This window comes from Patella vulgata, chromosome 2 (genome assembly GCF_932274485.2).
Source record: "Patella vulgata chromosome 2, xgPatVulg1.2, whole genome shotgun sequence".
Classification (NCBI taxonomy): Eukaryota; Metazoa; Mollusca; class Gastropoda; family Patellidae; genus Patella; species Patella vulgata.
In genome coordinates this window covers 19156850-19183604 of record NC_065880.2, presented here as the reverse complement: position 1 = coordinate 19183604, position 26755 = coordinate 19156850, and the positions used below count along the sequence as shown (strand labels likewise).

Below are 26755 nucleotides of genomic sequence, written 5' to 3'. Positions count from 1 at the left end.
TGATTTACACTAAAATACTACACATGATTCATAAGGACATTTGAATATCAAGGTCGATATCTTAAATGAATTTCATTCACATAAAGTAGTTCTGAAGCATACAATATTTTACTAGGCACTTAAAATGGATTTCTGTAATTTTTTAATACGCAATCATTTGGTTGAAGTATTCTAACTTAATTTGAAAGTGTGGGTGTGTGTGTGTGGGTGTGTGGGTGTGTGAGGGGGGGGGGGTAATCATTTTGTTATAGTAAACTAGCCGATGTCATTAGTAAAGAAATGTTTTTATAATTACATAAATAACATACATAATAGCAATTATTACTTTGACGTATAGTCTATACAAAATAGATAAAGAATATGAATTCGAGGTTATCGCCCTTTAGACTTTCTTTATTTGTATGTCAAATGCATGCGGTTAATTCACGGCCATTTGCTACCGTTCTGGCAGATAGTACTAATTGCTATAGGCTACTACCAACCATGCTGACTAATCCAATCGTTGATATTGCTCTTCAAAGATACCACGAACCTATTCATTTCTATATTCCTAACAATGCCTGGTACTTGTATTGCACCCCGGAGAACACCTCAGTTCGTTTATTTGTTTTTTTTCTATTGATTAGGGACGTCAAACAAATCTTTATTTCAAATGGTTAATAAAGAGAGTAGTAGTTTATGATCTGATGGCCACTGCTTGTAAAGACTAATAAATAAATGCTCGTTTATAACTGAACGGGTCAATTAATAAACATAATGAATAATCATAAATAATTGATTTATTTATCTTTTCATATAATCATTCAATATGACAATAATAAAGCATAAAATAAATAAATTAAATTTTCAGCAGGCCAATGTGCTGGCAATAATTCTTATTATGACCCAATTCTTTACAAATTTCCATGCAATGTTAGTCAAATACATCAATGAGAAGGGGTACCAGATGTTCAAGTAAACATACCCGACACTTGCACAACACCCAGCGTCATGCAATGCTCATTTCATTGATGCTGTAATCCTTTAAAGACATAAATAACGTAATTGTAATAAGTCCAAGTATACTATGGACCTAATTGAAATTATCGGCCCTTCGCCTCAAGATGAGGAATCTCTAAATCTGGATCAACATTTGAATTCAATATATTAATCTCTGTTTCAAATATATAACGAACGGTTGTGGTACACGAGGCAGTTTCAAAACATATGAAGATGCTTACAAAAAGTGTGTTTCCTAAAGCAGGTTCTTATAATTAGCAGTTTGGGATTCAATTTGATATTTTGCTTTAGTGTATGGCGCAGTGTTCATACTTTGTCGAATGGAATAGCGAATCATTTGGAAGAAATCCCAACTTATTAGAGTCTTGTGGTATCATCTTGCTTTACACGAAAACAGGTTAATGGGTCATATATCAACATCAATTAGCTCATTCTCCATGGTTATTTCTCCAGAGAAAGTTTTCCTCGGAGAAAACTACTTTGGCTACGCATTAGCGTGTTAGTGCATGGAAATGATATCTAGTGGTTCCATTCATAACATGCACGGAAACTCTTCTATCGATTCACTTCAATTTCCGACCATCAAATTCACTCTCTGCTATTAATGACATCAATTTGCTTCGCTTTATTTAATAGTTAATGACCTCTGGTCACTGATGGTCCAGTTACTGTGTTACTGACCACATCTGGAAAGTGTTGATATAGAAATAGAAGACCTAGTTGGCCATAGAAATGAGTTCAATTGGACTGCTTTCAGCACTATAATGCCGTCTTGTCCTAGATCATGCCAAGCGAAAGTACATACATTTATTATTGGGGTTTTCTGATGGTGTTGGGGGAGGGGTGCTTTTTGATACACTGTAGCATTATATACCTTTGAGCGTGACGGTTACAATATGAACATTCAACGATTGTGTTCCATCGTTCAATTCATTTTACTCTCCGACAAAATAAGTTTGATAATATATATATTTCTACGGTAGAAGTGTATTATATATTTGGTTTTAACACAAAAAGGTACAGAGACAACATACAAATATATTCCTTATTAAAAATAGGTTTTATTACTGTGAAAAGTGTACTGTACCAGACAAAATAATGAGAAAAAATTGGCTAATAAGTTTACTACGTCTGTCATAAGTTACTAAATAGAGATTCGTATGATATTAATTAATACTGGTGATAATAAGCTACGTTATAATATACATTATATAATAATATTAGTTTAGTAACCACGCGTTGCACGGGTTGGTGTCTTGTATAGTTTTGATATTGAGTTCAGAATTTGACCGAAAAATAGCGAGTTTCCTGAAGGTAATGCCAAAGTATAGAAACGTATGGTATGTTCGTTTTATGCCCGTTCCTGTATAGATATCGTTCATTTTATGTCCCTGAATAGATATTACCCGTGTTATGTCCATGAAACAATTTCACCTCTTAGATGAGACTGACTCCTCAATATCTGGCTTTATCTGGAGCTTGTCCATTTGGACAAATGTGAAAACCGGTGACGTATGCTGCGAAAGTAAATTAATTTCTTTACCTTTTAGATGCTGTATATATACACGTTTTATGATTCACAGTATTTCTAATCACGAGATTGAAAGTCTAAAACTGATTAAATTATTTATAATTTTCTCATTACCTGATGAATAAAGTGTGGATATTGGGCGCCAAACATCTTATTGAAAAGCCACAACTTACTGGTGTCAGTAGTCTTACTATCATGGATTCTATTGTGTTTTTTTAATGATACCTTTTTATAAGTATCAATCCCTATAAGATGCTGATGTAGCCATTAATGTCTTAAGGTGATGCCTTGACATACTCATGTACAATCAATTAATATTCTCTTATCGTTAAATGCTCTATTCCACTATTTGGTTTCCATGCATGCTAAGGAGGTGAACTTGGAAAATATTCATATTTAAAATCGAAACAATACGTGACATGGTGATCATTATTTACAAACATCCCTGAAATGTTTTATTTATTCCATTTTCCTATTTTATTTCTTTTTAATCGGTAAACTTTTATATCTATTACAGTAATAGTATCAGGCGCAAACTAAATGGGTTTAAAAGGTTGTTTTTTTTTATCACATTCAAAAATTGTGATGAATTTGATATTTTTGGCGATGAAATAAGGTCAACAGATAACAGCAGATTATATAGAAGACACGCCTTTACATAACAATTAAAACACATTAATTATAAACCGACACGCATTATTATAAAGCAATTCGCAATTTGAAGACAATGGCTGTTTTTTCCCTGTTGTCGTCTTAATCTTTTTGAGTCTGTGAGAATATCGTCTCTGAAGAGAATGTTATCATATCTTGATTTACATCATAATGGTAGGTTTGGGTTTCCAAAATATAATCTGGTTAAAAAAAAGATACACGAAACTTGACCATGTGCAAGCAAACATAGCAATATTTACATTGGAACAACCGATTACCTCCCTTTTAAAGGGAACGTTATATTGACACGTGTAGTATTCATTATGAATGAATTAAGGGGACTGATCATCTCAATAAGAATTCCATTAGATTTGTTCATAAAATTGTAAATGATTATTACACATATGAGCTTCTGGTTTCGTGAACACACATACAAATCGATTTTCCTGTTCCACAATTTTTATCATTGAAAGAAATCAACTGCTTCGGCAAAGCGGAAGAACGCGATAAGACCGTTATTGAAATCTACAAGATGGTCACTGGGTGTCAATCAATACTGACCTAAGCTTCGTGGTGTATATGATGAACTTGAAGAGTTATAAGCCATGTAAATATCACAGCAATTTGTTAATCTATGGTTAAGCTATTAACATACAGGCTTTTATATAGGAAGACCAACAGTAATAATAGATTAATACGACTAAAGAGAGCAGATTGAACAATGATAGAGTCTACGGTTTCATTAATTAATATAATTCTTTTAGCAGATCTAAATATTAGGTTTCAATGGCATTTCATAGGTTTAAACTTAACCTTTTGTGCACCCCTGTAATCATTTCATCTTAACAATATATTATGCCTGGTTTAAGTCGGAATATAACATTTAGTATATTATGGAATGATACAGGATTTAAAAATCATATTAAGAACATCACTTATTAGTTTCGGACCTTATAGTATGGAAGTCGAAATGAGAATTAGGCAGTGCGTCAATTGAAATTGCTACAGTCTATACATCAGCTGTAGTTGAAGAAGTAAATGTTTCTCAGTGTTTGGTCAACAGCTTACAGTAAACACACATTCTCGCTTAATTGTTTTTCGTTTAAACAGCACAGAACATTTAACAGAACGATCTAAAATAAACAGTAACGTGTTGACAGTAAATGAAAACAAGTGTCAACAACAACATAACAGAAATGAAATCAGATAAAATGGGGTTTAACGTCCTTCGAGTGTGCACTAACTGGGCTAAAAGAAAAGTACACTCACCATGCGAAATTTTGTCCGTACAGTGGCATTACCGCCTATTCTTATCGATTTCCAACGGTTGCGGGTTCTTTTACGCCAAGACACCTTTCCGTGCCAGCCCCCCCCCCCCCTTTCACTACTCCTCAAACTTTTACAAACTTAATTTACTAATCGACACAATTTTAAAAGATGGCATATTGGAAGTAAACAGTTGCTCTTCACATTGTAATATTTCGTGAATAACAGAGAGAGAGAGAGAGGGAAGGGGGGGGGTAACGTCCACTCGACACAAACTAGGTCATTTCGGGACTAATACATGTTCAATTTTATTTCAATAATTTGCATGCGCGTAGGGGTCTTTAGCAGTGGGAGGAAACCGGAGGACCCGGAGAAAACCCACGAGGTTGGACAGGTGACCCTACTCCTCGTCACGTACAACCGGGGATTCGGAACCACACCATTTGACTCAATGACAGACCTTATGATACATGATACGTGCTAACCATTCGGCCATCTATCCCCCCCCCCCCCGAGAAAACCCACGAGGTTGGACAGGTGACCCTACTCCTTGTCACGTACAACCGGGAATTCGAAACAACGCCAGTTGACTCAATGACAGACCTTATGATACAGCGCGCACGTGCTCGCCATTCGGCCATCCCCCCCCCCCCCCCCTCGTGAATAAGACTTATCAGGCGTTCTAGAAAGACAAAACATCTACATTTATGGTTTGCCATACAATCACAACTGGAATTTTGCTAACCCTTGTTTTCCAATCGTTAAGAAAGTTTGAACTGATATGTTCCTCAAGTAAGCCAAGGTGTGAATAAAAGTTAATGGTGTGATATCAATACCCTGTAAAAAAGCGGGGTACAATCGATAGTTCAAGTGTTAAGCTTAAACGGATACCAATAGCGAAAACTGAATATATAGCATGAATAGCTGATAAAAGGTATTCACATACATTATAGGCTATAAAACATTATATTGCTTCACAGTATTACTGGTCACGGCCAAACTACCTTTTATTCACTAATTATTGAGATCTAGTTTATTGTGTAGAATATTCTACATAAAACCGTTTACAAATTTTACGAGCTGTGAATTAAAATAATGTAGTCTTTTATATATGAGCACCGTTTAGTTGGTGTATTAACGCTATGTCAGAAAGTTAATATAACACTCCCTTGGCTGTTTGTGTGAAACCTACACGGAATAAATTACGCAAGCAATGATTGACATTGGAACTAACGCGAACCAGACATCGCTATTGAGTCAACTCATTCCCACACCATGTCTGATTCCCCCCAGTAGAACACCAATACGTCACATATTACCGATTGCATAGAATACATATGGAAAAGAGCTCCGCCCCTTAAATAAAAACTCCAATAATTGATCAAATGCGCGAGCAACCAAAACATGCACTTTATGCGTGTCAGTTAACGTGAAATAGGTGGGGCTTAGGTCTAATAAATCTAGAAAATGACGCAACGACGCGTTGATAATTAGGGTTTCTATTCATTGTATTAAGGTTGGTAGTGTGATGTTGTCAACTGATATGATTGAAATTGAAAGCGAGTTCTTATATTGACAAGCTATGCTTCGATACGTCAAGAAATAAACATTGTAAGAAACAAAAAGTATTTGACTGAATGTTCACAAAGTTTGAGGTTAGTGTGCTTACAACGATAAACTGGTTTTAAAAATTAATATTCCATAATAAATCTTATTGTAATTTTCTATAAATATAAAGGAGTGTTGATTAGAAAACGCAATAATTTATTTTAATTGAAAGTACATAAAATAGTGTTTTACTTTCCGAAAAATGTCACTGATTGAATTTTAGTCTACCACACTTGAAAACCCGAAATGTATAATGTTTCTTTTTTTTAAATTAAGAAGATAGCTGGTGGTCATAACTTATTTGAATTGTTAAACATCAAAGATCTGTATCGTACATATCTTACAAGCTAAATAAAGATAAGGGTGCAACAATTTAAGAATCGGCAAAAAGACGAACATTCATTTCGTAAAATTGATCAGTAAAAATAAGCTGCAACCAGGTGGAAACACCACTAAAATGTTTCTAAAAATACCTGTAGGCAAATACCCACAGAAAACAGTGGCAAATACAAATACCATATCACCATATGTATAATGTCTGACCATGACAAATATTTCACTGAAATGATAATAGCCGCGCTATTTGAGGGGTCAACAGGTCAAGCTCCGGCCACATTGTCTGAAACACGGTCCTCAACTGACCACTGATCAGTATGGCCCATGACAAATTAATACTAAATTCCATAAAATAATATATTTACCTCTAAACATAATACATAATACATATACAGAAACAAGGATTCTCAATACTGAGTTTTACAAGACTTTTTCTCTTCCTCTTTTTCCTAGAGTATCTTTAGGTGAGGTCACACTGGAGGTGTTAATTTGAATTGAATTCAGAATAAAGTCTTATTCCGGATTTTGGCGTAACACTCAATTCGCTCAAATCCGAACTGAATCTGAAATAACGAAGCCGTATATTTTTCCGAATTCAATCTGGAACAACTATTCCGAATCGGGATATTCGCAGTCAAAATTTGAGTTTGGCGCTTGATTTGGATCAACGGGTAAACTGGAACCGAATAACTTTGCGCGGATGTTCATTTCTACTTCCGGTTTATCGCTTGGATATTGCAAACACAAATCAGTTGGGGTTTAGCCTACATAGCGGGAGCTCTATCTCACTGAAACATACCGCGGTAACATAACCTGTTAAAAATCCAAATATATGGTAAATTGTTTCAATGGCATTTAGTAATTGAACTGGAATATACAGGTCACAATTCTATGGAATACAACTACTGCTTATTACTGAGCGACGTTTCGATAGGCTTCTCTAGTCAGTGGTGTGTTCAGATCACGGCTGTTCATTTAAGGCCTAGACTTGATGCACAGCAACCGCGACCAGAAGAGTAATCAACCTCATTCGCCTTTGATTCTGGTGCAGACGAAATCGTGCCCGATGCTCAATGGCAAGAAATGAAACAATAGCAACAGAAGATCACGAATACGAATGACAGGCGCATCCATCTTGGATATGAATGACCTTCAGTGTGGCGCATTTCAATTTGAATTTAATCCGAATAAGCTGTAATGTGGCGTACAACTTTTAACCGAGACAAACCAATCTGAATTCCGGAGGCCGGTCTCCAGACTTCGCATTGAATGTGCATGCAGTGTGGACGCAGGTTTTTTTCTCTGTGAACATGAATTAAAAATTAATTCCTACTCGAAGACAAGTAACTCTAAGCATTCATTCAATAAACAAATATATTGTAAAATTCTGGGCTATTTGTGGATAAATGGGGTTTATCACATCATAAATATTTGTGGTAAAAATTTGTATGTGTTTGATTTTAATGACACTGGCATACTCGATTAACAGTTTAAAAATATTTCTAATCCATGAAAAGTGTGAGAATAATAGAAGTCATTATTTTTCACAAATGTAAAACGAAACTTTATTTTGGGATTTCGAGAGTATACAAAATGCAATTCAATTTTGAGGTTTTAGTTTTAAAGGAATTTATAGACTTGATAAATGTTTCTGGTTGAGCTTTTCTTTTGAATAAATATCTAGTATTACTAAATCAACGTGAGTGTGTTGAGAAAGAAAACGAAAGGGTATTTTAGAATAACAAAATAGATGACACAAGTATTTTGAAAAGGTACGATTCGTAAGATAAGTAGTGGTATCCATTCAACGATATTATCTTTATAGAACATAGAAATTACAGCAATCATCATGATTGATATACACGATAGAAATCATGACCAATATTCATTATAACAATCATGACCAATCTACATTATAGCAATCGTGACCAATCTACTTTTAAGCAATCACGACCAGCACAAATTTGGTCAATCATGACCAGCACAAATTTGGTCAATCATGACCAACGTAATTTTGTCAATCTTTATCGATATACATTTCGTCGATCATGACCAATAGAATCATGATCAATAGACATTTTGTCAATCATGACCAATATACATTTTGTCAATCATGACCAATATAGGCCTACATTATGTAAATCATGACGTTATACAGAATTCATTGCCAACATTTGACAATCGTGATCAACGAGTCGTCAATGCCTGTGTTAAATTATTGACCAATATACATTACAGGAAGTTTGCAAATAGAGATTGTATCAAATGGATTTTTAAATAGTCGATCCAATATGTTTGAAATACAGATCGTTTCGTTTTATTTCCCATGGCCTCCATATGGATCTGACCATCTAACGTCAGGGATCACGTGTGAACTTTGGACGAATGACGTAAAATAATTATATTTAACCCTTGTTTTGCCCTATAAATGTCTCCTATAACCCAATGCACACCTAGCACAAAGCTTGAATAAAAAACGAGCCAATTCATTGGCTAATCTCTTATATCAAAGAGAATGCGGTCTATTTAAAAATCCTTCAAGGTTCTACGTTCGGGAAGTTAATTAAAACTGACTTAGAACTATAAAATAACAAAACAGGATCTGTGTTTTAATCAGACTGTGCTAGATCATCATACATTATAGCAGTTAAAGTAGGCTAAACATTGCCTGATATAAATATTGGAAAGTAAACAATTAAACATTACACCAAGCATGCTAAATATTTCTTATTGTTCAGACTTATAAGATTTGTACAAAATTAAGTTAACGATCCATGATGTAAAGAGCTAAATCTGCTTATTGTAGGTCTTTTTTTCTAGTTTCAAATGTTAAATAAATTATTATTTAGACATTTATTCGGATGACATGTCCCTAAACAACTTGTTATGTTGGCAACAAATTATAATGTGTTTACGTGTCTTTGACAGGCATTTTCTTTGAAATAGTCTAATAGTTAATTAGTTTAAGTCATCGTAATTTTGTTTATATTATGACAATTGAATTATGTATAAGAGTTATTACATATACATTCGATACAACCGACCTTCTGTAAACTGATTACGTATCACTGGAATTATTTCCCATGTGTGGACCCGTTTAGTGAAGGAAGCTGTATCAAACGGCAACGTGTAAAGATCCTGAGTTCAGTATAAAGGGAGGTAACTCATTTCTACAGCTGCCTTAATGTCTGTTTGAACAGACGTTTTGTGCAGTATGGGTACTTCTGAATCCTAAACATGAATTTCTCTCAATGATATATGAAAATAAATTAGCTTTCATGTTAACAAATATTAGTGTAACTGCTTGTACGACTCTTTTGGAGGGGCTTTAAGAATAGTGGGTTGCTTTCATACCATCTACTTAACAAACACTAGATTACTGCCTATGTAAATATACGACGACTTTGAAATATTATCTCTACAGGCCAGTCTTATATAGAGAGGAATATGCCTTAGAAATTATTAATCCTATACGCTATATTATTCAATGTATTATGAACACCCACGACCCGGTGAAATCTACACCCGACTTTCCTTTCATACTTAGATGTTAAATATGTAAAATACCGTTAGACGTTTTTGACAACTAGGTCAAGATGGCAGGTACAATGAGATCATGATCTTTATTCAATTGATTTTTTATATTTTATCTTCACAGCACTTAAGTTTTGATCGTTTATTTAAAAATAATAAATATGTATTTATGGTTTGTATTTGACACTGTCACTGTTTGCTGACAGGTATTGATGTCAGTATGTCATAATATATGACAAGAATATGATGGTGCAGATATATGCAGTGTCTATTATATTTATTTTATTATAATGTGCTCCATAATGTAAGTAATAGCTTGCATGCTGGGAAATTCACATTAACCCACAAATTAGATTAATTTTCAACATGATTCATTAAATCGTCTCCTCCTCCACCACCCTTTTCAAAATCAGATGTATGCTGGGTTTTTACAAACTCTAATAATAGAAGTTTTAAAAAGTTTTAAAATGTATAATCATCTGACAAATATAATAAATTAACAATGTTTAGCCTGCAGTCAAACGGAGATTTTATTTTGTCAGAAATATAATTAACGAAATGATTATTATCTGTGTTTCCGTTTCTTTAATCTATTAACAATATACAAACTGGTTTCAGGGATAAAACCCTGTATATATGTATACACCATAATGATATCAATGTGGATGATTTTTACCGTTATCGAAATCTATGAACTTTGCAATACAATTTCAACTTTTATTGCACAAAATACTCACGCCACTTAAGTTCTAAGAACCTGTCAAGCAAAAGCACTTTCCATTATTTTATTAACGGTAAAAATACTGAGCATTATGAACAATAACACACTAAGCCAGAAGACAATTAATGCACTGTCTTATTTCCCCATAACGAAATCCATGCAAATGATCATACATTTTCAACATTGATTGTCAAAAACGTTTGCTAATATAAAGTTTTACTATGTTGGGGATACGGATTAACAAATCTCTAATAAATAGATGGGACAAAGTGATTATTTATTATTTACATAAACAATATTTCAATATCCATGAACACAAATATCCTTAATCTACATGTATTATATTCAACGAAAACATGATCAAAAATTTAAGTCTTATTAATATTACTTTATCCAAATTAACCATAAATGTTTAGCCTTGAATATTGTAATATTAAAAATAAATCATTGTCTGATTTGAAAGTAAATAAATCCAATTATGAGAAAACCCTTTTATTCACAAACAATGTCACGTGGCTTATTTCAGCAACGAAATCTCTGCAAATGGCTGATCTAATTAGAGATTTTATTGAAAATATGAATGAATATATGCAGTTATTACTTATCTGATATATCAATTGTACATCAGCTATTTATTTATCTGTGTAAATGGAATAGAAAATCTGTTATCGTCAGTATGAAATTTACAATTTATTTGGATTCAATTCAGTAACACGTGTGCATATGGAATCTTAACGAGATTTAGCAAGTTATTAAATGCAGTTGACAATAATCAATAAAATCATATAGATTTATATTCCTTAATATAAAGTATGTAACACGATTCATGAATATCACATTTGTTTGTTGAAATTATTAGCTCAACACGAGGTATTTTTTCGCTGATAAAACGAAGGCTGTCTTTTACTTTGATTGATTTAAATATTTTATAACCCGAGGTGAGCAAAGTAAGACAAGAATGATCTGAATCATTTCAATTGTTTTTTTTAATCTTTTCTAAAACATGTAGAATTAGCATGTCTAAAATCGTTAACTTGGAGGTTGTCCAGTACATTTCCCTCCCTCCAGTTTCTACTATTTTTTGTCTATTTGATCTTTATTTATATGACATACATATTTGTCAAAATAATTTTGGTCAGGCTATTTTTATCTTTAAATTGGTCGAGATTTTGATAAAAAGTGATGATAGTTTTCAATAGATATCGCATTAGTGAGTAAGTAAAATACAATTACTCTCTATGTCTAATATAAGTAATAGCTTGCATGCTGGGAAATTCACATTAACCCAACCAATGGCGTTTCACCTTTTATCCACGGTCGCCATTAGGTTGAACAGTTGACCTATTTATATTTAAGTTTCGTCTCACTCGAGTGATTTGAGATTATTCATGAGAGGGTCGATCCTGTCATGTTACCTGGTTTGGCCAACGCTCGAGGCCAACATTGATAAAAGAGGGTTGGTCATGGACCATTGTTAGGCGGAGAATGTTTTTGTGTTAGACATAGCCCCCCTCTTGTTTCGCCCATACATCACGGAGGTGTAGCATAGCAGGGCACAACAAGTGAACATTATATTACTATGGTTGAATAGAAAACATATACTTCTATGTTATTGCTAAATGGATCGTATAGAAAAATAAGACGAATCAATCCTTTAGTTAAAGCTATCATATTCTAAATGGTAATATTTGTTCACCATGATCAGTTCCCTCCTTAATGCAGTTGTGAATTTAAGTAAATCTCCAAATTTCTATATTCTATTTGAGTAATATGTATATTTCAATAGTGAAGCAAATTGAAGTATATTACAAGCAGGTGACGGTGTTTCTTTTCTACCAAAAAGCTGAGATAACCAATGTTGACGTGTGACATTAACTATTTATCTATTATAAAAGTGACATGTTTGTGAGAGTCAGGAGTACATTTTTATAAAAAATATAACATTCCTTACCATTAGTACAATATATCATGTTATATGGTCAGCAACTGCCCTCTTCATCTTACTTCTATTTGACACGCCCATCAAGCAAAGTCAGGCTCTACAAGAATAAAAAAAACAACAGAAGTTCAAATACATGTAAAAATTCCAGATACATTCATTATTTCCATAGTCTTTTTGTTTTCTCTAGACTGATAAACCATAGCCTTAATGTAAAATGTATCAAAGTCAGAACCCACAGAAGTAAAAATTTCAGATAAATTCATATTTCCACCCTAATTTAGTCACTTTGGTATCTCTAGACCTGATAACAATGTGAATTTATCATTAAAGAGAACATTATTTAGCAAACATCTGTCTGTTGGTTAATCCACAGAACTGTACAGAGTTCAAAAACATTATTTCATTTATCGTACATAATCAGAGAGCCCTTTCCAAAAGGAATCATATTTTGACTTACACTTTCATATTAGTAGAATAGCTATTAACATTTCGATTGCTTAAATTAATAAATACTTTCAATATGTTAAGAATATTTATTATGAAATATATATTTACAAGTATCAAGAAAGTACTGTTCTATATGGTTTTAAACATTTTACTGTGGATTGAAGAGAGACAAGAATAGTTACTACAAGATTTAAAAATCTATACACAAAACACTCTTTTACATTAAGAAATTTCGTTTCTGTCAAATACATATTAAGATGGTCACATATAAAATTATTCAGTATCACACAAACACGCGGTAGTCACGCCCCTTTTAAACAGAGTTATCGTTCCTTGTCGACGTCCCATTCTTTAGTCGTTTAGAGCCTTTCTGTTTTTAAATAAATTCACATCGGATCATGTCAGGGGACTTTCGCACTTTCATACCCAAATAATTGTTTATAGTGAAACATTTTAGTTCAAAATGAGTCTGTTCTTTTAAAATTTATAGATAGGCCTACGATCGTTACTATATCCTAGAACAAAGATCAAACAGATTCAAAATTATCACAATTAAGCTGACATTTTCTGTGTCATTATTTACTGATTCTGGCAGTTTAGTGTCTTCAGGGATAAAAAAGATGGTAGAGATTAACGATATTATTAGAACAATAGATTATAACAAGTTCTATAGTTAGATCTAACACTATAATCTCCTGTTTACATCACAATATCCATACTATTGTCTTCATACACTTATCATAAATCTGTAAAACTGACGAGATATAACCGATAATAATGAATCTGATTTATTAACTTACAGTTATAAACAAGAAAAATAAATCTATTAGATTGAAATTAATCCCTAATTTGGAACATCTATAAATCATCTGTAACTTTTTTTTTTTATTAAATTTCCATAATCCAGGGGAATTTTCATATACAACTTGCGTAAATATGATTCAAACAAGATACTATCTATGAATTAACAGTTTGATAATTGTGGAGAATGTATAAATATCATACAGCGAAACTGGGTTACATATTGGCTAATATTATACCTAGTTGGGCCTACCAGGTATAATTCTGTAGATCAAACTTGATTTACTACGGTTTGAAAATAGTAAAAACATACCAATAATAACAAAGCGGTCAAAAACGATGTAATTTCCGGGTAATATGAATTCTTGACATTATTGTCTTTGATAAAGACTGTAAGATTTAATTATTGTACCTAACAGACCAAATCTTTAATATTCAAATGTAGGAGATTTGTCAAGTTAGCCATCTTCACAGATGATATATATACAATTTACATAATGTTACAAATGGGAGTAGGACGTTGAATAAGTTAAATGTCATTCATCATTGACAAGAGATGTGTGTCAAAATATCTAGTTGACACAGAATTAAAACAATTATGCAATCACACAATTTGTAATTAGAATTTGACAAAATGACGGATGACTTTCACTCTTTTCTACATAAGAAATTGTGTTAAGTTACACGACGTATCACACACTATGTGGGTATCTCCAATGATATTGTGTGTTCACTATACATAAATTTAAATGTTAGAAAAGTCACACATGGATAAAGGTTCGATGTATCTCGTATTCATAAACTATAGTCTGAAATCGAACATGCCTTTTCCATTAAAAAGGGGGTCACACGTTACATTACATAGAAAATCCTTTGTTATTGTGTATACGTGCTAGACGTTTTTATCAAATTAGTGTGTATATTGGCTTTTTATCACCATTTGTTTAACTATAGATAAAGCACAAAGGAAAAGTAAATGGTATTTAATAACTGAAATTGGAAAAAATTATAAACAAACACTTTATCTCTATATTGACCGAAGAAAGAAAAATAACAACAGCTAACAATTTTATTGAATTATTTTAACTCGATCATAAAATAAAATATCATTCACATCAAAGGAAATGCCAAAAATAAATGGTTAGAATTACTTGTGTTTATTTTTGATTTAACTGTTTTTATATCATAGCACATTGAATAGACATTGTGTTTATTGATATATCAGAAATGAACCCCAAAATTTCGAATTCTTACTCCTTTTAAAAACTTAAAGCATAATAAATATATGTTTGTTTTTATTTATTTCGTGTGAAGCACTTTTGTCAACAGATCATTTTATTGGTTCAAAAGGATAAGAGCAACGACCAATGGGCGAAAGCCTTACAGCCGACCTACGTCGTGACGTGACGGTCGACCATAACTATCTTCATAGCTATTCCTCATTTTATTATCATGTGGCTTTTTTTCAAAATATAAAGCGTTAAGACTATTATACATTTGTATATCTCACCAACAAATAAGTAAAAATTAAACCAGCACACCTTCTTAAAATTTAAAAAAAAAAAACAAACAACAAAGTAAACGGTGTTGGTGGCATTCTTTGAAAGAAAGTAATCAGAAAAACTCACAATACCAGGCAAAAATGAAACTGCCTTATCACACTATTAAGTACAATATTAGGCTTCAATTCCAGGCCTAACGCCTAAAAAGTTTTAGAACTGGAATCGCTGTCAAACACGGTATTATTTTCAGACAAAATGATAATAGAAAAATGATCCCCGCCCCTGCAGCATAACATTATCATATCATTCAATTGACAACTGTCTTTTAAAGACAATAATTGGAAATCTAAATAATCCCAGCATCAAATAAATGTTAATGGGACAGAGTTTTTAACTAAATATCAAAAAGTAAACAAAAGTTTTTAAAATTTCGATAATTAAAAGCCAACAAATGAAATGATCGTCTCGCTAGGCCAATCAGAGCAGTATCCGCATCATTTGAAATAAAGCCTTAATATCAAATTCTGATATACAGTTTGATATATCACATCAAAATAGACGCAAGGTACTTTATTATTTCAATAAAAACAAACAAATCATAGTTGTATATTAATCAATTTCGTTAAAAACAAATTTTACAAATATGCATAGGCCTAGAACAATTTGAACCAATCAGTAACGAAGATTTTGTAACAAAGCTCTTGATTGGTCGATTGTATTCGCCATCTAAAAATCAAGAGATTACCAGCCAATCAAATACGTGTTTTGACCCCTGCTTTTTGATTGGTTAATTTGTTAATATTTTATCACTACATGCTCTAAATAAGTTTGATTGTTTTATTGTGATGACTTTCGATTTGAATAGGTTTTCATTTAATCTATAAAGGTTAAAAATCGTAATGGAAAAACGTCGTAACATTGTTAGGCTTCATTTAGGCCTAGATTCTTCCAAAAGGATAGATGATGTTGTAAAAAAGTGCCAATCTAATTCAATAGGCCCACGGTCTACGAAAAAAAGACCAAGGTTACTAATTCAAACGTGAATTTTGCACTGTAATATAAATATATTAATAGACCAATAATCTTTAATTTAGCTGATATGCTCAAATTTATCACCAAAATCTAGTTATTTGACCTTTAACCTAAAAGATAGATACCCAGAGGTGGATGCGATGTCGGGATGATTGTCATATAACACAATAGGGTGTCCATTACACACTGATAAACAATCGGAAACCATTCTAATATTTCATACTTAACAGAAAATTTTATCATTTTGGGGGTCAGTAAATGTAATTACTAGCAGGTATTAATTTCAGGAAAGCGATATTTTGGGTAATGTTATTAAAAATCCCATTGAATTTCACCACTGTCCGCTCCGTGTTTCATAGACAAGTCAAAAGCTGAACATCCTAATAAACTGTTGTCTCTTTCTTTAAATTTAAATATGATATAAATATATATCTAAAGCATCATCAGCTATGCTGCCATGGCAACTTTAGAGCCTGACATAAATATGAAAAATAGGTATCACAACATTTTAACCCGCATTCCTAAAACACTTTTCCGCTATTTCGAGCAGCATTGATGCAAGCGGGATCCATATTAACGAGTCACTCCTGTTCATCCAGTCATTAATGCTCTATTAGTATTTGCTAATAAAGAAGTTGATCATGCACTGGATGAAAATAGCTATAACAGCTTTAGCGATTGAAGAAGGTAAAACGGTGGACGCAGTGAATGACTTCATTATCCTTCTTTCTTTGCCAAGTTCAAAATGGCGACTCCCAACAATTTGTAGAGTTCAATGAACAGTTAGTATAGCTGTATAAATAAAACTGACCATTTATACTAAATGAAGGCCAAACTCACGAACATTTTTCACTAATTCTATTCTGTTCTCACTAATACTTATTTATTCTATTCTGTTCTCACTAACAACTATAGACCCCTATATTCTATTCTGTTCTCACTAACAACTATATATTCTATTCTGTTCTCACTAACAACTATTTATTCTATTCTGTTCTCACTAACAACTATATAGACCCCTATATTCTATTCTGTTCTCACTAACAACTATATATTCTATTCTGTTCTCACTAACAACTATATATTTTATTCTATTCTCACTAACTATATATTCTGTCCTGTTCTCACTAATAACTATATATTCTATTCTGTTATCACTAATAACTATATATTCTATTCTGTTCTCACTAATAACTATATATATTCTATTCTATTCTCACTAATAACTATATATTCTATTCTGTTCTCACTAATAACTATATATTCTATTCTGTTCTCACTAATAACTATATATATTCTATTCTATTCTCACTAATAACTATATATATTCTATTCTGTTCTCACTAACAACTATATAGACCCCTATATTCTATTCTGTTCTCACTAACAACTATATATTCTATTCTGTTCTCACTAACAACTATATATTTTATTCTATTCTCACTAACTATATATTCTGTCCTGTTCTCACTAATAACTATATATTCTATTCTGTTATCACTAATAACTATATATTCTATTCTATTCTCACTAATAACTATATATATTCTATTCTGTTCTCACTAACAACTATATAGACCCCTATATTCTATTCTGTTCTCACTAACAACTATATAGACCCCTTCTGTTCTCACTAACAACTATATATTTTATTCTATTCTCACTAACTATATATTCTGTCCTGTTCTCACTAATAACTATATATTCTATTCTGTTATCACTAATAACTATATATTCTATTCTGTTCTCACTAATAACTATATATATTCTATTCTGTTCTCACCAATAACTATATATTTTATTCTGTTCTCACTAACTATATATTCTGTCCTGTTCTCACCAATAACTATATATTCTATTCTGTTCTCACTAACAACTATATATTTTATTCTATTCTGACTGACAACTATATATTCTGTTCTGTTCTCACTAACAACTATATATTCTATTTGTGTCCCTATATTATTGTTGTTTAAAGCATACATTTTCTTGTCAACGCTTTCCTCTAGCAAAAAATATCTAATTTAAAATCATATGCTGTTCATACGCATATGAAACAGTAGAGTTAATATTTTTTAAAATATGAAGCACCATTGCGAACATATTTCATGACAAGAACTTCATGATGTATATAACATAGGTGATTATCTTTTTATGAATAATATATGGTGCTGTTGTATTTGTATTGTGTTATAGTATGATTGTTTTATAAAAAGAAAGATCAAGTACAGTTGATAACTGGCAGAAGTTTAAAAGTAGATGCCTGGTAGGGGCCATATGTTTACAGAACTAAGCAGATTAACACCTGTAGAATGCCAGCTTTAAAATTATTCCTTATACACTATGCTAAATACATATTTATAAACTTCTATTTTCTACCTATTCAAGTTGATCCATAGAAATGAAATTGGTTTCTTTAATTCAAAAACTTTTCGAGTACAAATGAGAACAAGTAAAAACATTCAGTAAACATAACAAGAGTTTTACAAAAAAATGTAAACAAATATATAAAAAAAAGTGAGGAGTGATCACTCATTTGTTGGCCTCGACACGTTTTGCACCTAATATCATCTTGTATACAATTACGTAAAGGCGTATTATACGCCAGTTGTTAGACTCGTGTTAATCCGAGTTAAACCCCTCAAACGGATTGGAAGTACTTGTGAATTCCCAACACATAATTAATTGTTTATCCTTAATCTGAATGGTACCTAGGGGTGAAAGCAGATATACTCGATACATTTCAATTCCCTGTGTACAAAAGAATGGCGTATACTAGTGTACTTTCTACTAGCTCAATGAACGAGTCATTGTCATAGAATATTGTTTAGCACGCACTAATGTGAATCATTTCACCATTTGAGATTTCGTTAGTTTCGTATCCCGGTCACATATGCCCCTCCTGGACTCAAATGCAATTGACCCAGTTATATAAACAACACTAATTATTTTATAGTCGTTTAATGTCGAATAATGGTATTTTACTACAGCGAGAAGAACCAAAGCCTTCACCAATATTTCAATAATAAGAATAGATTTTTGATTAGTGAAAGAAGTATTAGGTACAAGTTACCAAGTAGTTTGTACATTACTTCAATGGTACTTGCTGTGAGGGAAATGTCCACTCTGCTTGTTTATCTAACACAGACCGTAGTATCCTATCATAATTTTAGTTAAAATACAACAGCACATATTTTTATTATATCCCGACAAAATACAAAGTAAAAGGGACAGTTATTTTAGACATTTTTCTGAGAAATAAATATGTGAATTTATGAGTATATATTTGAATATGGATATACCATGGATATATCCGGCTAATTCAGATCTATCCACACAAATCAAGAAATCATTTTATCAAGATCTTTTGTTTAAAAACAAAATATAAAAATCAATTTAAGTTGTGTATGGAAAGCTTATGTTTTATTTGGGAACTTCACACAGCTAATAGTTTCCGTTATATATTTGTATATAATATGTATATTCATTGTGAAATTGACACAATACATTTATTGCAGCAAAAAAAATAACAAAAAGTAGATCATGTGGTATTTTAAGGTTAATAAGATTTAAGTGTAAGAAGGCTTCATACAAACTGTCTAGCGCTTGTCTCAGGTAAGTTATATATTATTTCTACCTTTCTTCAAGTTGGTTTATTATCATTTTAAAACGTGTGCCAGGTATAATAAGCCCATGTTGCTTTTGTACTGAGCAATACATAACGTTTCTTTTGATACTAAAATTAGACCATGATCTACCTATTAAAAAGTTGACAAGCATATCGCTCTTTTGTTTGATAAATTTGAATGTGCGTGTTTACGATTGTTGGTTAATTGTAAAATCTTCAAATAACATCAAAGAATAAAATGTTTGAATGAATGATCAATAAAAAAATGAACTAATGCTGCTAATATTATTCTAATAAATAAACAGCAGACAAAATATTACTTTTTAATGGCATATTTGGTATTTTTTTCTGTATTCAAGGTTACATAAATGTTAACTAATAATGTCTAAATATAGGATTATTCGCTCAAGCAAATAATATTATTTATATTCAGACGGTGCTATTTATGACATGTATATGTAACTGACATATGAAATTTACAACACCAAAGAGGCTTGAAATGAACAGTTATTGTGTTAGGTATATAAAGTTGATTACTTATAGTGATAAAACCAATATAATATAGCCACCTAGGGAGTCATATACAGATTATTAAAAACATCTTGTAGGCCACTTATCCTTTATTACACCACTCTGTTAAATCGTCTTTTTATCATAAAAGTCCTCAAAATATTATAAAGTAACTATTTCCAAAACAAACGCTAATAAATTACGTATTACCCCCCCCCCCCACACACACACACAAAATTCGAGAGCCAAAAAAACCCTTACATTAGTTTGAAATAAAATAATGATTTTTATATTTATCAATTAGGATTTTATGATAGAAAATGGAGAGAATGTGTAGATAAAAAATACCATTATTGTAAAGAAATGGGTTAACTATACACATTATTGCTCCATAACCTCTGCACTAAAGTGAAAATAAGAATTCGATTTGTTCAATGAGGCGAATATTTCCTCCTACATCTAAACTCGTTAGTATTTGTACTAGAAGCAGGGTCAGAAAATCTCTTCTTGAGCATTTCTTAACCTATTTAGTGGCCTAAGTGTTCACTATTGACTGAGCAGTTAGAGTAGACAACCTAATTGCAATTAGAATGGCGCTGTGGGGCTCTGGTGTAAAATTTAGCGCTACTAATACTACTGTTGATAGTACTATAGTTAAGTAAAGTTTTAAATCGGCATATCGTTAATATTTCATGAGAACTTGGCTTACAACTTTTCTCACTCAATGATTTAGTCACAAAGATGTGTGAAATACCTCTAAATACTTCTAACGAAATATTGGAAAAACTACAATTAAATTTATTCTAATTAATTAAATAACAAATGAAATGTATCCCCTTATTTAAATGATCTGGTTTGAATATGAATAGGTTTCAATTATGCCATTAATTGAGCAAGTGAAATTCTCACAAAATGGCGTCTTGTGCCTCCGCGAATTGTTGCATGTAAACAACAATTGACTAGTGAACTTTCCATCATTTGAAAGATAAATATCTGACTTTTTACAAACAATTATGAAACAGTCGAACACAAAAAACAACATTTCGGGTGACAATTTCAGAAAATTGCCAATTTGTTGAATATTTCGTTCATATCGATCAGCACGCGGAATATAAAAATGGTGGGTGGCGAATAGAAAAATGGCGGCCATGTGTGAAGTGATGGGGGTTAAAATAAAGTTATATCACTTATTAAATGTTAAACATCATTATCTTATCTGCTGTCTTTATACTGTCATATATCAAATAATTTCTATACTAATATAATCATTTAACTATGTACTCCTTGTATATATGATTATTAAATCATGAATAATTTGCCATGCTGTCCGAGCAGGTAGGTCAGAGTGACAACTCACACAAACTCCGCCAACATAATGAATTTATATCTTTATTTGCGATTTCTCCTCTTCGTGGTGGTAGATCTTTATCGTAAGAAAATTGACAAAGGGGGCGGGTTTCTCGACATTACAGTGAAAAATAAGTATCTTAAACGGCAGTCAATATACGGAGCACCAATAGAATTAAATGGACAAATTTGAAAACTGTGAACAAACAAAGGAAATCTTATTCAACGAATTAATCACAGTTACTGGAACAAATCACTCGAAAATAATACCAAAATGTTAAGAAATGTTAGAATGAACGAAGATAGCGTTAAATTACAGAATGCAATTAGTAGATATACAAGGAATGGTAGTTGTAAAGAAATGCATATTTACTTACTATTTACACCGAGTGGTGGCCAAGAAACAGGTGCATTTTACGTGCTGTGGGATTCGTTTGACGGGTAGATACCATGAAAATCGTTTTAAACACCCTTTTACCATCAAGTTGGTGCATCTTGGAAGTTAGAGCTACAAAAACCGTGTTATCAGTCGAGATTTTTCTCACAAATACTTTTCCGTGCCGACTCGTTCTGTAAGCCACTCTTCAAGATGGCCGCCGTGAGGGGATTAACTGAAAGCGGCTGATTCAACCACGGTCCTGTCGAACAGAGAAACTTTTGCACGCACGATATCAAACTACCACTTATTAGCTTTATTTTGTTTGTAAAGTCCACAAGCATTAGTAAATATTTTTTCTGTAACTCGTTATTGATGACCGTTGTATTGTAATGACTTTATGTTTTACATTGGTTACTTTTATTTATCCAGAGATGTACAAAATATCAACGGCCCCAGTGGGGAAGGCTGAACAAAAAAACACCACAACAATATGACCATTCAATTAAATTCATTGCTTCATTGTTACGAGGTGAGAGAGAGAAAGTATGTAAGGGCCCCTTAGGGTGATCTCCTAACAGATCCTAAACTTCCCAGCCTCACTAATCGCAATTAGACCGTCTGCAATGATTAGCCGGTTAAAATACACAAAACAAACGCTGTATATAGGTAGAGATAAGTTATACGACTTGTACAAATAAACAGTAAACTTAATATACCAAGCACTACCGATAAAATAATACAGATTGCTAGAACATTGCTCCAACAGATTTAAACATTGTCAATCTCTAATTCTTATAAAACGAGTAATAATTACATTTATAAATAGCAATGTATTGTTCAACAGAAACTAGTAAAGTTATCGCTCTTAATATAATCATTTTATCCAAGTGGAGATACGAGATTAAATTGAGTGTTAGGAAACTAGATTTTGTGTGGGATTCGAGAGGCTTTTGTAACATAAGTTCGAGATAATCATACATAAATATATGCAGAGACGAAATTTGGCGACAGTTGGGATGGAAAGGTGTTGGTGAGCTGTGTAACAACTGAACACCCCCTACTCTGTCGTCTACTCGTCCCTAAACTTACAATGATATAAAAGATTCCGTCAAGATACTTCCTTTGCTTCACAAAGTATATCAGATTTTTAACCTAACTGTTAAAATTATTTACTATAGAAATGGATAACAGAGCCCTGTGTACAAGTTTTACAGGAAGTCACATGTTATGAATGAAAGACAGACAGTCAGGCCACTGCTGAACAAAATAAAGAAAATGTTTCGCTACGCTTCATTTGAAAAACTACAAACGTAAACAAATATGTCGAAGTTATTTTACACACATGACTCATAGAAATAAAACAATAATAAAAAAAACGAAGACATATTTCCAGGCTAGATTAATATATCAAGGTGACAAAACTTTTTAAAATTAGATGTCTATGTATTTAATGTGAAAAAAAATGCCAAAGCAACAATCTTAAAATTTATGTAAAGCGGTAAATATTTTAATTTTCTGAAGCCTTATATTAGAGTGTTGAAATAAAAATGGTAGCAGATCTCATCCGAGGATTGTTAATGAAAGATGACAAGTCGAATTAAATATTTTAACATAGATTTGAAATATCAAACCCTTTAAAGAATAGGATAATTGAAAGTCTAGTCTAGATGGGACTACTCATAATTATTAATCAAGAAACTAGATTGAATAATCTGGTTTGAAACAAGTATTGCCGCCATTATTCGGAAAACAAATCAGTACAATATAAATGCAGGTCAAATAAGAACAAAACCTCTTTCTCATATCACAACATTATAAGAAAATCAACCAATATACATCAACTATCAATCACTCAATCAATCAAATCTTCAATTTATCACGTTATGTCATTGTTTTTGATAGATTTTAACTTGACCTGAAATATGCGATTTAAAACATGACTTACTTGACCTGTCCATCAGCGATCACTAGAGGTGTGGTATGGATTTATTTGTCAAGGCCGAACCAGACAGAGGCCAGACATGCTGATTGCAAAACTGGACTCATGTTACGTCATCAAGTGATGAGCACATTATCGCCATTGGCCATAATAGCCCTTTTCGGTCATCCAGACACTAACCACTTAATAATTCGTTTCCAAATACACTGCAAGTCGCTTGCCGAGTTAATGTAATATTATCATCTAATAATTCTTCAATATCATTACATACGAAAAGTATTTTTACACATGAGATATTTACCCTACATATCCATCACTCTTCTGGTTTCGTCTGCTATTTCACACTGTTAGGTGTGCCCGAAACATTATCTTCATTTCAACAGCTACATGTAGAATGTTACATGAAGCTGGTTTTCATTTAAGTTGTTCTTTTTATAATATTTTTATTTAGAAATAAGAGTCAACGCATTGTCTAATAAAGAAAATATTTATTGCGAGGTGGGCCTTTGAGGTTAAAAGTTAGTTACCAAAATCCTAGTCACTATTATAAACTTGTCTCATTCAAAGAGACCACGGTTGCCTTTTTATGCTAAAATATGATCACCGGCGCAAGACGGGATTTGAATAGGAAATAAAACTTTATGGGATTCTGTTGAAAGTCATCGTTGCTGGCTAAATGCCATCGTGTTCCCATTTCAAATAATATTGGTTGCTTTTTTCAACTCCCATTGTACATATTGGTTCCTTTATTTCAATACTGACTGTAACCTTTATTTCATGTAGTATTCAATTTACGGAGCAATTCTAGTTCCAGTCACCATTCTAGTTCGGTTACTGAAGTGGTTCACCAAGGTTCCCCTATCCAACCAATTCATTTAATCTTATTTGCAAATGAAAAAGAAACAAACTAGTTTAATTTTACTATCCCAAATCCTTGAGTAATAACACCACGAGGGTTTCTGTTTATACTTATTTCTCGTGAGAGCAGTAAGTACACCAAACATCAGGAAGCCACTTAGTATAATTTTGACAAGAAAAACAAATTCTAGATTTTCCCTGTGTTTTGTTAACAAGACGGTTGTAAAGGAAACGAGCCTCTTTCGGAACTCCGGCGTAATTCTATATTGTAAGCATTTTCTATCTTATTTCAACTATTGAAACAGTGGGGCTCTAATTATTCCTGACACATGCCAATAGACTTATTAACTACGGATTTCATTGGATAGCAACAAGTCAAAGCAAGGATCACGTGGTTGTGAAAGTAAATCGCATTCTTATTACTTTAATATAAACTAATCCCCAAGATCTAAAACACAATCGCATCAATGGTGAAAAAATGGCAAACCACTAAGCCTTTCTTTGCTTATATATGTTGGTGAAACAACTTTGGGTTGGATTTCATGATGTTTGCACAGCCAACGAACTGCGAAAAGATCATATTGAAAAATCAACCCTCGCCGCGATCTTATCTATATTGGTATCTTAGTGTGTTTCCGGAACCATACTGTTCACCAAGTATCTAGTTGCACATTTCAAGTCTTGGGATTAAAATTGTCAACATGTTGTCAAATCTTGTGAAATTGAATTTTTATTGATAATGACTGGTAAAATTCTGTTGAGAATCGCCGCAGGATCTGGCTTTTACCAAATTTTCAAAATAAAATTTGCATTCGGGCATTTGTGAAATTTGAGAAATTGGTAAGTAATCCCCATAATTTGTTAATCTCTAGAGCCAACATCTGCTACTTTAACTAAAATTACCGCGTATTCAACAGAAAACAAACAATACAACGATTGCTGGTACTAATTAAAACCCGAAAACTGCAGTGAATTTTAAAAAATTTAACTGTTTATGGCTAAACCCTATCTTACATGATATAAAACTGTGTCATGGTTGCTTCTACACCCTCGTCCACTTTTAAAACGGACCCCTCAGATATTGTATAAACAAAAATATTTAAATGATTCCCTATTTTTTCTTCCAATTTCGCTGTTCACAATAAAGGTGGATTGGTGTCAGTGATTAGGCATTATAGATGTAATATGCACTCAATAACCATTGGGTAAGATCGATATAGTTCAATAGTCCTTCTTTATCAAATACTGAATTGAAGGGCCAACACATTTATTATTGCAATCTTTTCTAATTTATACCTCTGTTACAAGAAGGGCAAGCGCAAAAACTTAAACCATAAAACACAATTAATGACTTTGATACAATATGTTACCTTTAAGCGCGTGTTAGTAAAACATCTCGCAAATATAATTTTTAATTTTTTATCCAATACACCCCAGCATCCTTATTTCAATGAAAATCATTCATAGAAATTACAATACACTTATTATTTTCTGATATATTTTATAGAACACCTATCATGCTGACACAACTTCTCGTTCAATTGCCGAGTTCAATTTAGCTATTATTAACCGTTGTCGTGCACGAGGCTGTGTGTTTACAAATCTAAAAAACAAATATAAACTTCAGACCGTATACATAATCAAAAGTAGTCATACATAAAGTCATATTGGTCCACAAATGATTTAATCGACCATTGCTCTGGTAGGTTATGGACATCTAAAGT

At 32.4% G+C, this 26755-nt stretch overlaps 1 long non-coding RNA gene across 1 annotated transcript in view; it reads right to left on the bottom strand.

Moving 5' to 3' along the window:
* The window catches only part of LOC126810205 (uncharacterized), a 35218-nt gene extending 12735 nt beyond the window's left edge, over positions 1-22483 (bottom strand). The window contains exons 1-2 of the long non-coding RNA XR_007675101.2: positions 22233-22483; positions 12598-12685 (exon numbers count right to left, since the gene is read on the bottom strand). This is a non-coding gene — a long non-coding RNA (uncharacterized LOC126810205). The remainder of the gene's footprint in view (positions 1-12597; positions 12686-22232) is intronic.
* Between the last annotated feature and the right edge of the window lie 4272 nt (positions 22484-26755).